A 15,218-nucleotide genomic window follows, 5' to 3' on the forward strand; every position below is an offset into this window, starting at 1 on the left:
CAGCACAGACTCCTGAGAAAGAGAGAATTATGTTACGAGGGGGTCATTGTGATGTAACTGTTGCGCAGGGTGACGTTTTTTCCCCCAGACTTTGGCAGAATGAAAATTTGCCCTCAGCAGATCTTTTCCTTTCATCCCTCCCAGCTTTCCCCATGCAGCGATCTTTCTCATATTCTCATAAACACACTCACACTCCCACCCTTCGTCTGAGAAAGGATAGAGCAGGTTGCCAAGAAGTACTCTGGCCATTTCCTAAATGAAGAGTGTTGTCCACTGCCTAAAAGAATAACATGTTGCCATCCATCCACCCACTGCCTCTTAAGATTATCGTGTAGTCGCAGTGCCAGGTTTAATAAGCCAAACCAAACAAAGTTAGAGATGCAACCTACTAAATAACTTTAATTTAGTCAAATACTGTAAATAATGAGTATCAGATGTAGAATAAGTGTTCATTTGCCTCTGTAGCCATTACCTCTGTTGTACAGTTCCAATCCGGCCAGGTTTTTTTTTTTTTTTTTCTTTCTCACAGTTCTGTCTGTGTATCTCCTAAATAAAGACAACACAGAGGGAATAGGGTTTCCCTTAAAACAAACTAAACCTTTACATTATTTGAACAAAGTGTGTTATTGGTCATTTTATCCCGTAGATGCATGAGACATCTATGAAGGAAGCTCTTTCTGTCTCTTAAGTTGAGTTTAATTGTTCTAATATTGTGTGTCAGTAATCAGCTGTTCTTTCTATAGCGTTTTTTCTTTGGGTGTGTTGAAGCAAACTTCTGAATTGCTTTTAAGCCCCCCTTCATACTCCTAAATCCTGAATCTCATTTGGTTCCCTTTTTATCCTATTCAACATCTACTACCTCTGTGCCTCAAAGACACTGCAGAGTGCAGAAGGGGCACAAGGTCAAACTTTGATTATTGTGCATCCACCAATTTGTATACAGCTGTGTCAACATCCTAACATATAACATTCAGTGCTGACCATTTTAAACACACCAGGATGGCTTCAGCCATTGCACTGTATCTGCTTCACTATCACAGTCCTTACAGTGACGGGTGTGTCTCTCTAACCCCCACTCTTGTAAGAATGGTTACTGACGAGATAACAGAAACAAACAGGCCAAGGAGGTCTTATCCAAACATATTTGGGCCTATTTCTCCTCAAGTGTTTATATGGTAAACAAAGTCAAGTACTAAAGCAAATGGTATATTTTGATAGAGGACATAAAGAGAGAGGACACCCAAACATGATTAGTTCTAAAAAGGTTAAAAGGGCTGTTCTCTGATTAAAAACAGCAGGCTGGGATTGTCTCCACACGGCTCTCACAGACTGTTCCCAAATAAGTAAAATACCTGCTTTTTCCACCGTCACATGCACCGTCACATACACCAAAATCAGTACAGTAGGTACAACAAACGGTCCTTTGTTGCAGTAGGGCTAACAAAGCAAACTGACATATTTGTTTTTTAGTCACCATCTGATTGTTCCTTTTGTCTTGATGGTTTTAAAAAGAACTGGAATTGTATTTTTTAAATACCTTTCGGTGGATTAGTCATGCTTAAATACATTCCACAAAAACAGAAAATGTGTCTGTATAATGTAATAATTAGGCAAGTGATAATGGTTTAGTAAGCAGCAGGTTCATGGTATGTTAGCATGCGGTTACTATTTTCCTCTTAGAACTAATTGACAAATTAAACACTTAATCACACATTTGAACTTTAAAAAGAGTGGCCTTGCTTTTCTAATAAAACATAGACGAAACCTGAATACTGAATTGATTTATTCATTTCAAATTGATCAGGTCTATATCCTTTGATTATGGCTTTTCTTTCCTATCTCAGTTCCTGCTGTGCCGACCTGACATGTTTTATTGTGTATTATTTTGCTTGATCGGAACATGCACCAAAAGTGATATTTTCTTAGTTAGCCCCATGGCTATCGCATGCCTGCAGGTCATAATTTCAGGGCTTATAAAGCACACAACCACTACACAGTACCTTCAGTTCATAAATTACCATGTTTCTCTTGGGGGTCACAAGATCTCCTGAACAAGCAACACAGTCTGCAGCAAACGGTTGATTCAAACCAATAATGTGAATTAGGGCCTTATGGCCAAACCCATTTTTGTGTTAAAGTGAGCCTATGTATGTCTCTTGCTGAACAGCAGAAGCATGGCATAATGGTAAAATGCTAAGATATAGTGCAACAGAAGTAGAGAGGAGTTATAAAGTCCACAAACTGACTCAGTAATGTCAATTACTTGTCACTTGTCTATTACATGGCAGATTTGCTAATATTAACCACATCCTACTGGTCATACCAGACCAAATAGGACTGTAGCTGCAAAAAAACAATAAGTTGAAACTCACTATAAAACTGTAGATTCAGATGACAATTCTCTGTAGGAGAATCGATGTATCATTTGATACATTGTAATGATAAAACATATGATTGTAGCTGCTTTCAGGAGAGATTATTATCCACTGCTCTGTAATCTTTTACTTCAGATAATGCCAATCACACTACAACCAAACCAACTCACTGATTCGTCAACCAAATATGCCATTGTAAGAAACAGGTGACAACTAACAATACATATGATTTCTAGATTTACTTCAAAATCTGTTTTACTATGAAACAAGAGTGAAAATACAGCTAATAGAAACAAGATGGAAATTCACCTTTTCCACACTTCAATGCACATACTGTATATGGACTCTTGGAACTTCTCTGTTGCATCCATGCATTATCAACTGCTTTATCTTAAAGCCACAGGAGAGGTCCAACAATAGAATGTGTGTGTGTGTGTGTGTGTGTGTGTGTGTGTGTGTGTGTGTGTGTGTGTGTGTGTGTGTGTGTGTGTGTGTGTGTGTGTGTGTGTGTGTGTGTGTGTGTGTGTGTGTGTGTGTGTGTGTGTGTGTGTGTGTGTTTGGGGTTATTTGGGAGGAGGGGCTGGTCTTATTGATCTCTATTGCTAAAATCAATCAGTAAATCAAGAAGCACGGCCTGCAGAAGGGCCACACTGCCAACGATTATTCTCACTGGAAGCTTTAAGCAATAACAGGAGAGAAAAAGAGGGAGGGAACTGGATGAGTCATCTTAGGGAAATGATGGAAATTGCACAGTAAAGGTGGCAGACTGCTGCTCATATCTCCCTCACGGACGAGGGCTGTATGTCCCCTTGTCACACCCTGTCATTGGATAAAAGGTTGCATTTTACACTGAAGGCAGCGAGAGGCAAAGGCATGAGGAGGTTGAGAGTGATGTTTTCTGATGGCTCATGGCTGTTAGTTTGAGCCATTTACCTGGCTGGGGTCCAACTAGTTCACCTCTTCATGAGGCCCAGGCTGAATTAAAACCGGCCTGCCAGAGCAGAGTGGAGTATTCAGTGCTTGCTTGGAGACTGCAGGAGGCCGGCATACTTTAAACCTCTCAGGGGTCTGCTGAGGGCCTCTCTATTCTTCCTACAAACAGATGGAGCTGTGACTGAGGAATGTATATGTACAATACATACAGATCCTTGTGGAAATGAAGGAAAGACACGAACAATGCAATAGCAACAGTTGTGTTTCCTTATTACCAAGATGTAGAGGACTGTAAAACCATTTACATTAAAACCATACAAATAATTTGCCTGAGTGAGTGAGAATTAAAGTACATTAGTAATAAATTAGTAACACTGTGCATGTTACACTGTACTGCACATTACAGCTTATAGAAGTGGTCTATATGCTTTATGAAATATGCAGTTAACAGCGGTGCAGTTTAAGCCAGCAAGAGTCTGTGAGGGTGGAGCTGTCCCAGCTGCCAGACCTTAATGGTTATAGTATGCTTGCATTGTTAATGAGTTCATGTATAACACACAGACACATAGGACAGTTGGTATCCAATCTACTGATTGAGGAGGAGATATGACTATGACCTCTGCCAAAACTGGAAGGTATTTGAAGACCAATCCACCTCTCTCCTTGTTATATTCATTAGAAATACGGAATGCAATGCAATATACAGTATACACAACACATGCATGCATACAAGCAAGCAAGGAAGAGAGTGCTGTGCTGCTTTTCAAGTTTAGCAAAACAAACAGTTTACAGTGGGACTCAGTCGTCTCAGCCGTCAGTAACGACACAGAAAGTTGTTTATCTGTACACTGTATGATTAATTTTCTCAGCTTGTTGTCGTCATCTAAATAATCTGCTATTTGAAGACAAACGTTTCTGGAGCTGAGGTGAGAAAACAACTCATACTTTTCCTTTACTGACGGCCATCTAAATACAGTATAAAACAGATACTAATGATTGTTAATATAAGAATTGTCAGATAACATATGTGTCTGTGCTAAACTTGTCATAGATTTATTCACAGGCAATGCTGTGACAAAAGGTAAACATCCTAACAACTATACTTCCGCATAACTAACCCAAACGTGTGTGTGTTTGTGCAATGTGCATCTGTGCGTGTAAAATGGGCAACTGCACAATGTATCGGACATGCGGGCCACACAAGGTAACAATGATGTAATGTGACTGCATGATTATGATAGAGTGCGCTGATATTATGAATGAGTCAAAACAGGACGGAGGCAGAAAAAAACAATGTTTTTGAGGCTCCTGCCAACATTTCTTTGACCAGTTGAGGATTAAAACATTGTGGGATTATAGGCCTTTGACACTTTCTGAATGTACACAGTAAGAAAATCACAGGTAATAAAGTTAAGGATGGCTGAATTCCATTTAGCTGCTTCAGTTTTAGTGTCCCTGGTAATGTGCATTATGGCTTACTGTCATGGCTTACTGGGACACTGGAACAGAGCCATTGTTAGTATTATTACTATCACCTGTTTCCTGCTATGAAAAGTCAAAATATCTGCTTTGAAAAGGTCTAATCACATCAAATCTAATCCACATTATGCCCTAAACCTTTGACATTGATTCAGGAATATCTTTCGGTGTCATACACCTCCTTCAAACTCTTTGATTAACCATCTTCTCTTATTGTTTAGTATTTTATATGGGATGACATTGGTGGAGGCTTGGGGGATTAATGGGTTTATTGTCTGTACACATCTACCATCCATTCATCTGGATTCATGTTCCATTAGCAGCCGGGCCTTTAGAGAGTCTGGAAGTCAACATCTCCAGATGGGGTCAGAGATTCAGTCCCTGCGAGACCTATGAGTATCACGTTACATTACTAAAATGCTCACTTACAAGCACACACATCAGTGTATGCACAGAATGGAGCACAGTACACATATACTCGCAGGACACAGGCAGCCACTCTGATATACAGTATGCAGAATATTCATATGATTAGTCTGCAATCTTCCTAACTTCTTGGTCCGAATTTAGCAATATACAAGTGTTTACATTTCAGACATTCAGCATGATTCTCATATCTTCCTATCTTTAACATAGCTGTGTAGAAAGGTCTACAACAGTCTTGTATGTCAGTATGTTTGCTCATTTCTAGCATATCATTTCCTTCAGAAGTACATGAATGTGCTTCAGAGTACATTCTCCAGGTGCCATTCTTATCTCTGTCGTCGTACTCTGACATTCTCATCATCGCTGAGATCAGTCGGAAACGAGGCGGTCGGAATTCCATTTTGGAGTAAAACACAACCTTCCTTTGTGCCACCATGTCTATGTGTGTGTTTATGCTTTTGTCAGATACTCATCTGCCCTTGTGAGGTAGAGACTAACTAACAATGCCCTTACCTCAACAAACTATTGTCACTTCCTGTAAATGTGTGTGATGTTTATACTGGTCGGTAAGGAATTTCTGCAGATATGCCACCAAACTCCACCAACATGAACATCACGAACACCATCACGAGAGACGCTTGCACGTGTTACTCTTTGTCTCGACTCATTTTTCAAGACATGCATTAATGAGGACCACCTGTTCGGTGAAGCCACGACACTGAAAACAGAGACAGAGAACTATGTCAGCAATGTGGGCAGTACTATGGAAGTTCCAGGTGGTGATTGTGGTTGTGTAGGGTTTGCATGATGGATATTGTTTGAGTTAATACACCCTCTTGTATAGCTTTTACTTTCTGCTATTCATAAAGCACAGATCCAGAGGGGTGTGTATATGTGTGTGAAAGAAAGAGACTGTGAGCGAGGGATGAGCTCCACAGGGGAGTGTTTATGAAGAGGAGATGTTCAGGGTGAATTCCTCAGATAAGTGACATGGCCTCTTTCTGTTCTGGATGAAGGAGAGAGAACAGCACACCGCAGGCTCTATATGGTAAACCTCAGGAACACATGCGTACACAAACTGGAGCTCGTTGGCTCGGAGTGTACAGTGAGAAAGTGGGTTGTACATTTTCTTTTAGAGTGATGCAACTCCACTACTGCAGGAGCAGTCTCCAAAAATCTGCTTAAATATCAGGCAAAGTTAGTGATCGATTGGTATGATACATGATGCCCGGAAAACTGTGGAAAAGGTGTCATTTATAACAAATGGCACCCACTAACACCAAGGTCAAAATCTCCCACATACACCCACACACTCTGGGAGTGGGTAAATCAGCTGCATGGGGCCCTGTACTTGGTGTCAGGCTCAGTTCAGATCACAGCATTCTTCAGATTCCTGCCTGTAATTATACTGGCAGGTTTGATTCAGCTTTATGTCTTTTATCGACAAACTGGAAGGATGGTGCTGATCATCCTCATATCCTGCTAGGTTCATACACACTCACAACACACCATGGAGAACCACCAGCTAGTGAGGGGAAAACAGAGGCACCTCTATTTACAGCATGTTCAAAACCAAAACATTTGGAGCCTAAAATCTTCTCTGCTGTGGGTAGCCTGGGTTTGTGTTAGTGTGTACATGAGTTTATGTGTGTGTGTGTATGTGTGTGTGTGTGTGTGTGTGTGTGTGTGTGTGTGTGTGTGTGTGTGTGTGTGTGTGTGTGTGTGTGTGTGTGTGTGTGTGTGTGTGTGTATGTATGTAGACATTTCAAGGTTGTATTTGCGCGTGCGTGAATGTTTGTGCTTTGCATGTGTCAGCAGGCCAGTAGATACTCTATTGAACCACAGAGACCGATAAACACAGCAGTGTGCCTGACAGAGTGGAGGAGGAGGAGACAGGGGATCGTAACAAATATTTAGTGTCTAATCCTCTCATTAGACAGCAGGGGGTGTGTGGTGCAATCAGATTCAAGTGGAGGATTGCACTGCCATGTTAGGAGACTGAGGCCTGGCAGAGCTCTTGGGGAAGATATCTGTGGCTGTAAGAATATTATCTAATACAGACAGACAGACACACACGCACGCACGCACACACACACACACACACACACATTCAGTTTTATTCAGCTGTTTAAGAAATATCATCTTACAAACGGCTTAAATCAGTCATGTATTTTAACATATGTTGATGTGTTATGAGGTGTTGTATTCAGCAACTTCTGGAAAAGATGGATATTACAGAGTTTAAGTAATAGTTTGACATTTTGGAATCTATTTTGGGATGTTACTGTTCCTGGCCAAGAAATAGTCCAGCATATATTGTCCCTGAAAAAAACATAACTTGTTGCATTTGTAATTTGTATGAATAGATAAAATGATAAAATGTGTCAACTAGTGAGCTAGATATATCTAGTTGGGCGGGTTTTACTACTTACTAAACAGAGCCAGGCTAGCTGTTTCCCCTTATGTTAAGCTAAGCTAACCGGCTGCTGGCTGTACCTTTATATTTACTGTACAATTATAAGAGTGGTATCAATCTTCTCATCTAACCCTCTGCAAGAAAGCAAATAAGTGTATTTCCCAAAAATGTCAAACTATTTCTTTTAAGGATAATTCTGGTTTATATTAATTTGGATCTTTTTTTTTTTTTGGTTTGTCCATCCTTTGTCCCAACAGATTAATTGCTGAGATCTTGAAACGCAGCAACAACGCTAAAAATAAATCAAATGATCATGTTGTAAACAAACCCACAGATCAGTCAAACGTATTTGGAATAAAACAAACAATAAAACTATTACACAAACTGTCAATCAATTAATCAACCAATCAATCCATTTTTTTGTCACATTAATAGTACAAGGTACAATTTCAGTCAAATGTAATCCCATCAGGTCCGTTAAGGGGAAGCAATAATTGATGGGGAAACATACTTTGACTAGTTGTAAACAACCATCAAAGTTTACAGACTTCCTACTACAATTTTGGCATGCCGTACTTGCTGTATTTTACTGGTGCTGGTAGGCAGATTTTGTTACTGTCAGACAGAGCCACGCTAGCAGTTTCTCCTTGTTTCCAGTCTTTATGCTAAGCTAAGCTAACCGGCTGCTTGATATGGCTTCATAATTACCATGCAGACATGAAAGTGGCATCGATTTCTCATCTAACTTGTGAAAAGAAAGCAGTTTATTTCTCAAAATGTGGAACTATTCCTTACAAAATATTATGATCAGGATGCCACATTGGCCCTTTCATAGTGAGCATATGTGGCCATCTCACAGTTGTCTTCAAAAGAGACACTTTTGTTCTTTTGTGAGTTGATTTCAACATGAGAAACCCTCAAGTAACAGTAACTTGAGTTGTCTATCCACCTCTGCTCTCTGCAATCTATGCCTGCCCTCAGTCTCCCTCAACAAGCCTCCCCCTTCCCCTCTTACAGGCACACTTTGAAGAAAAACACAGGACGTCTCATCTCAAAAGAGTGTTTTACATTCCATGTTCTGCAGCAGGCTGCGTCTACTGCTCTGAATAAAAGAACTTTGTAGAGTTTTCCACAATACAGTAAGATCTTGTTAACATTTAAGAAGGTTAATTAGCTGTAATATCATATTAGTGTGAATTTACAAAGTACATACATGCAATGTATGCACGGCACGCTGTGTGTAATGCTGCATTCCCACTTCTTTTCTTTTGCACATGCACTCGTGTAATCCTATCCTTCTCCTTAAGCCTCAATAAGCAATTCTGTAAGGGTCAGGAGAAAGTCAGCAGCTTGATCTTGTAGTTGTACAGCAAAATTATTAAGGATAACTCATTGTTATTTTTTGGAAAGAAACTTATTGGGAACCTTTCTGGGAGGTTAACTGTGTTACACACACACACACACACACACACACACACACACACACACACACACACACACATACACAGTGCTGCTCTCCTCCTACCTCACTCCCTCTCTGCTCTCCCCTGAGCATCAGCTGAGTTGGCTGTCTTGCTAAGTAGTGCCAGAGAAGCTGTTCCTTTGTTCCCTCTGAATGTCAGTAATAGTTTGAAGTGATGGCAGGTCCTGACCTGCTTTATCTGACACTTCTCAATCAGAAATGCACAGCAGTGGTGGATCTGGGTCACGTCCCAGTGCCTGGTGCTGAGTCACTCTGCCGGCTCTACCTGTTCTAGCAACTCGCCAGGCTGGTTTGCAAGAGGACAGAGCAGCGCTGTGAAGGGGAGGGAGGGAGACCCATCTTCATTGTTCACTTAATCCTGCCTTTCCCCTTATCATCTCTCTTTTTGAACATCTTTTCTGCCTCAAAACTCTGCTCTATGTTTTGTCAGCATGTTGTTCTTATCACTATTTATGGGCGGGAATTAGTTTTCAATCTCAGATTTATTCATGTATGTCAGTATATACATTTTTTTTGTTAAATCATGCTTGTACTGTATATGTCTTTTTTGACATGGTCATATTGACTCTGCTGTCAAAATGTTTACAGTTAGCGTATTAGTTCCTATCTCTGTGAAAAAGTCTAACAACATAGAGCTGGAGGGGTTCTTTGTTCATCACTTTATTTCTGTTCTCTTTCATCTTTGATTAACACTCCACAAGGCAGATTGTCTAACTGATCTGATGGGTTTATTTCAGAGTAATACTCAAATGTTTCTACAACACACAAAGCCAATGTAAAAATACCCATCCTATTGCATAAAAAGAAGATAACAGCCAAAGTGAGTGTTACTTTCTCAAATCCTTGTGTGTAGCCAAATCAAGTGGTACCTGTGTAACCCTGTGGTATCTTGGTATCCAAATTTTCTCTGATACTTTACAACTTTGTAACATACAAGCCATGATTTGCAACATCAGATCATTTCCTCTCATGTTAATTTTAACACTTTTCGTATCAAAACAAACCGCATTTTTGCAAGCCATGCATGTATTGATATTGTATCTGCAATTTGAAATGTTACGGTCATTTGGTAAATAATGAATTAATATAATGCTGGCACCATTTCTTTGGATAACGGATCCCTGGATTTTAACCATTAACCCTGAACTGATCACAGGGTTTTAAGTAGAATGAAGTTACTGTTAAAAAAGTTACTTCATTACACTTTGAAACAAGATCCTGAGTGACAAGAATACACTGGACTCTTGTCAATGGTTGCCATGACCTAGATGATAGAAAATCAACACTGTCAAATGATTATCCTGCTGCGGAGGTATGAGACTACTGCGGTGGTGATTCTCACTGAGTGCAACTTGCACATAAGGTGTAACATATAACATTAGAGGGCAGTAATAGAAGTGGCTCAGTGAGAGGCAGCAGGTTACACATTACCAAGGCTTCAAGCGGTAATAATCCACTTTGTGTGCATTGATTTCTCTCTAAGTAAAACAAGGTCATTTTCAGGGTTTGAAATTTTTATGTAGAATACATCAAAGAACTTTATAAATACTTTCCACAGCACACACAAAATGAGTGAGAAAATAAGAGCTTGCAGAAATGTCCCAACTCAAAAGGGAATGTGTCATCCATTAAGTGAAAAAACTGCCAAAACTGTAATGAAACAGGGTTTTCAGTGGATAACTGTTACATCAGATTGTGCTCAATTATGTCTATACCAATTGAACAGTATTTCTGTAAGGCAACAGTGGGATCAGCTGAATCACCATCTTTCACATAAGCCTGGGGTGTTTGGTAGTTGCCTGCCAGTCGTTCTGCAGGGTCTTTCTCACATGTTGCAGTAGGTTGAAGTGTGTAGAGAGTACAAAGCAGTGAGGAGCTGCCAGGGCCTGCGTGGTGGACATATGGCAATGCCGTGGGCCAGGGGCACCATGGGGGGTGGAGGCACAGGGCACTGTGTGTATGATGTGTGTGTATGTGTGTGTGTGTGTGTGTGTGTGTGTGTGTGTGTGTGTGTGTTTATGTGGGCATTAATGTATGTGTGCATATGTGTGTGTTAACAAAGTTAGGGGTTTAATGAGGTGTGCAGGGGGTCAGCGACTGAAGGAGGCCCTGACACTCGCCCAGTGATTCTCTGTAAGTGCATCTAAAGGAGGGGCCAGTTTGAAGTCCTTGTTACTCTAATACAATAAGACCCCCCCCACAACCTTCCTCTAACCCACACTTTCCATCTCAGTCCTTTTGTCCACCGCCTTCACTTCAGTTTTGTCTTTCATGGACACTAGTGGACAAATGCAGGCACCAGAAAATACTTTCTTAAGCATATTATTATATTATTGAATATGTGTAAGTGCACATGGAAGCAGAAAACACTATGAACGTGATTGTGTGTTGGGGGTGGGGTGTGTTTATGTGTGTATCTGCTGTGTTGCCAAGCTGGCGGGATTCCTTTTTTATGAGTCCTGCCTGCCACATTTTGAAACAATAGCTGCAATTTTGTCTTGTATACAAAATGAGCTGCACACCAACTGCTCATCTTTATCATGAAAAAAACTGTTAAATGGTAGGGGTGAAACGGGGTGGGGTGGAACGTTACACAGAAGTCACAGTTCGGTTCATACCTCGGTTCAGACATCACGGTTCGGTACGAGTTCGGTACAATGGAGAGACAAGCAAAACAAAAATGCAGAAGGCAATTTTTTTTTTTTTTTTATTGTGCAACGTCCAGTGTTTGCCACAGATTCGAAAGCAATTTGTGGCGGGGGGGTGTCAGAGTAAAAAATGACATAACATTATTTATTATACGTTCATTTGATTCACAGCTGCTATATAGTGTTTTGACCTCGACAACCCAACTGTTTTACCGCAAACTTGCGAATAGTTAACTTTCTAAAGCAGGCGCAATCGCTTGTTTGCTAGGAGTCGGGTCGGTGATTGTGAATGTGTGATTGTGTAAAGGTGTTCACAAGATAGATACCAACCTTTAGTGAACTTGTGAATTTCGCCAGCCGTCTTCTCTCCTTTATGGAGACATACGCTGTGTACACGGTGGGCTCAATGGTGTTTTAAGCCTCCAATGTCGCCTTACAGGCAGCTAACCCTCACCTTAACACTAACATAACTTCTTTGACATAACCATTGCCGCGCTGCCTGGAAGGCATATTGGAGGCTAAACACACCAAACACCGCACGGTGGGAGGAGCTGTGTGTGTGTGTATGTGAGCAAGACACAAGTGACAGAGAGACGGAGGAGAGCAGGGAAAGGAAATGCAGAAGAACGTGTTTTAAATAGCGTTTAAAAAAAAAATTATAACCGCCACACATTAGTCTATGAGTGGGAAACACTGATGTCTCCAACTGTACCACCTAGTGTCATACAGTCTCTCCCCTGAGCTAGCTGCAACAGCCTTAAGTGTGTAAAGTATGATGTAAACAATAAGTACCCCAAATCTTCTCCAGACTCCATCTGTAACTTGTAAACAAAATAAGACAATCAGCTATAAAACAAAAAATACAGCATCTCTGTTCTCTGCAAAGACGAACTAAATTACCTAATTAATGCAACTTTCTCACAACGTCTCCCGGCCATTTTTCACCGCAGAAAGCTGCTCCCTGCCTGGCTAAAGCTAATATAGTTAGCCTAAAGAAACAAGGCGTCTGTCCCAACTAACGTTACGGTTCAGCGCCGCGACACTGGAAAAGTACCACTAATCTACAACAGCAGTCTTATCCACCACTCTCTTGCCTGTACTACTGTAACTGACTGGTTCTCTAACTCTTGTGGGATGCCACCACTCGCCATACTCGTCCTTAAGCGTGTTTTACACTAGACGCATCCAAGGTGGCGCGCGCCATCGTGACGTTAAAATGACGTAACATCCTGCCGTCGTGCACGGCTCTTTTTTTTTCAGCGCCGCGCGACAAAGCGGAAACGGAAGGCCTGAACGGGTTCGCCGACAACCGGATACCAGGACTCTCACAGTGACTGCAAGTCTCTCTTGTAAACTTACTAGGTTAAGATGAGTTCTTTTATGGTGAATGAAAGGCTTGATCCGACGAAGTAGGTCATTGAATCAAATCGAAGCATTGACGGCAATGCTGCTGCCAGTTCTGCCGTTTTCTTCTTCTTCCAGTCCGTAGAAAGAGCAACGTCTGTAGCCTTTGCTCATTAGCGCCACCTCTGTTCAGGAGAAGACTGCAACTAGTGTCGTGAGCACCAGCGCGGGTATAAATAGTCACGGCGATCCCATGACGTCACATTTGCACGCGCCAGCTGGGCTGCGTCTAGTGTATAAGACCCTTTAGTGCTGCTATCTCTGACTCATTAAAACTGCATACATAGGCAGAGATCGGCTACATACATAGGCAGCGCGCCAATCAGCTTCAGAGCTAAGGCGGGGCTACAGATTAGGTGTCCCTAAAGAACCTGCGTATCTAACTGTAGTTCCGCATTACATTAGTTCCACATTACATTAATTAATTTGCACGCAAGTTTTATTTATATATATATATATATATATATATATATATATATATATATATATATATTGGCTCATCTGTGGGAAATCACATGGTATTAACGTGGTATAACTAATATGGAGCCTTGCTGGATAGAGGAACTAGTGTTATTTTACAAATGATCATTGTGTTCTACAAAAATGTCTGCAATGTTCTTGTCTATGGTAATGGTGGTAAAACATGTAATCCCCCCCCCCCCCCCGAAATTGTAAATGCTTATTTGTTACTAATTGGAATAGAAAAAAATCCCACTTTCTCTCTCTCCATTTCTCCTGTCCCTCTCTGTTGACGTGAAAGCTGGGATGACGATCTGTCACAACACTTTAGAGTCCTCTACAGTTAAACAAATGTTGACAGGCCATGACAAAAGGAACACAAAAAACACTCTACGGCTGATGTAAAACAATAATTGGGTTTATTAGGACATGCATGAATTCAGATTGAGAGATATTGAGTCATACACCTTGTTTGCCAATTAAGCTCTAACTTTTCTGGAATGCATTTCTGGAGCTCTTCTCTCCGGTTTGTATGCAGTGCTTGTGCTTCTCCACCATTATGGTAAAACACTCTGTTGTGCAGTTGTGTCAGCTGTTATTAATTTATTTTGCCTTTAGTTAGTACAGCTAAAGACCAAGGTGGCCTGCCTTTGGGATGTGTGGAGAAAATGAGTCAAATAAATCAGACAAAACCACATCATTTTATAAAAGTAACCATAATTCAAGGCCCTCTGGTATGTTCATGTATGTCTGTAACTGCTGCCCATGTGCCTGCTGCAGCTGGACTGTAGGTGACAGATGCTTTAAGCTGCTATTTCTAGTTGGCTGCTAAGAAAAGCACTTTTCTCATCTACCTGCCACAGAACAATCATCAGTGTCTAATAGTCTCTACTAGAGTATAACATGAAGTGGGTTGTATGTAGAGAGACAAAGAGAGAGTGCATTGGGGTTGGTGCATTTGCACCTACAAAATACCTAAATGTCTGTCATCCCCATTCCTTTCTGCATGGTAAATATTTACATTTTTTTTACTTTATCTAAAACCCACTAACACTGTGTGTGTGTGTGTGTGTGTGTGTGTGTGTGTGTGTGTGTGTGTGTGTGTGTCTGTCTGTGTGTAAGTGCGTGCGTGCATGTGTGCGGCGTGTGTGAGTTCATTGCAGAAGAATGTGGCATTTCAAGCTGTCATACCAGTTAGCCCCCCTGTCAACTAGCCTATACTTATATACTATTATACTTGTCCTACACAGCTCCTTTTCATGGTTGGCTTCCTGCTGTGTTTGGTGCTTGTTGTCTTCAACATAATTTGACCTGCCAAACCCTTTACTTGTAAAACTTCCCATAATGACTGAATGGACAATCTCACGGTATCAATTTGGTACCAAACAGGAGTGACACATTCCAGTGTCAAGTTTAGTTAGAGTGTAAGAATCTACCAGGTAACACCAGCTAGACGGGAAGGTTCATATTCAGCCTGCCATTGAACCAGGTCAAGCATATAGCTGACGAGCCAGCTGCTCTGCCGAGCTGTCAGTCATTGACAAGGTTTGCAGGTAGTGGAAATGATGGATAGAAGCAAAGATGGGATAATTTTT

The 15,218-nt window shown here is 41.0% G+C and overlaps 1 long non-coding RNA gene across 1 annotated transcript; it reads left to right on the top strand.

Moving 5' to 3' along the window:
* Positions 1–320: 320 nt before the first annotated feature.
* Positions 321–13,004, top strand: LOC116034008. The gene is made up of 3 exons (XR_004100952.1): positions 321–331; positions 2,223–2,232; positions 12,925–13,004. It is a non-coding gene; the product is annotated as an uncharacterized LOC116034008 (long non-coding RNA).
* The last annotated feature ends 2,214 nt before the right edge of the window (positions 13,005–15,218 follow it).

The sequence above is a fragment of the Sander lucioperca genome, chromosome 3 (genome assembly GCF_008315115.2).
Source record: "Sander lucioperca isolate FBNREF2018 chromosome 3, SLUC_FBN_1.2, whole genome shotgun sequence".
NCBI classification, from domain to species: Eukaryota; Metazoa; Chordata; class Actinopteri; order Perciformes; family Percidae; genus Sander; species Sander lucioperca.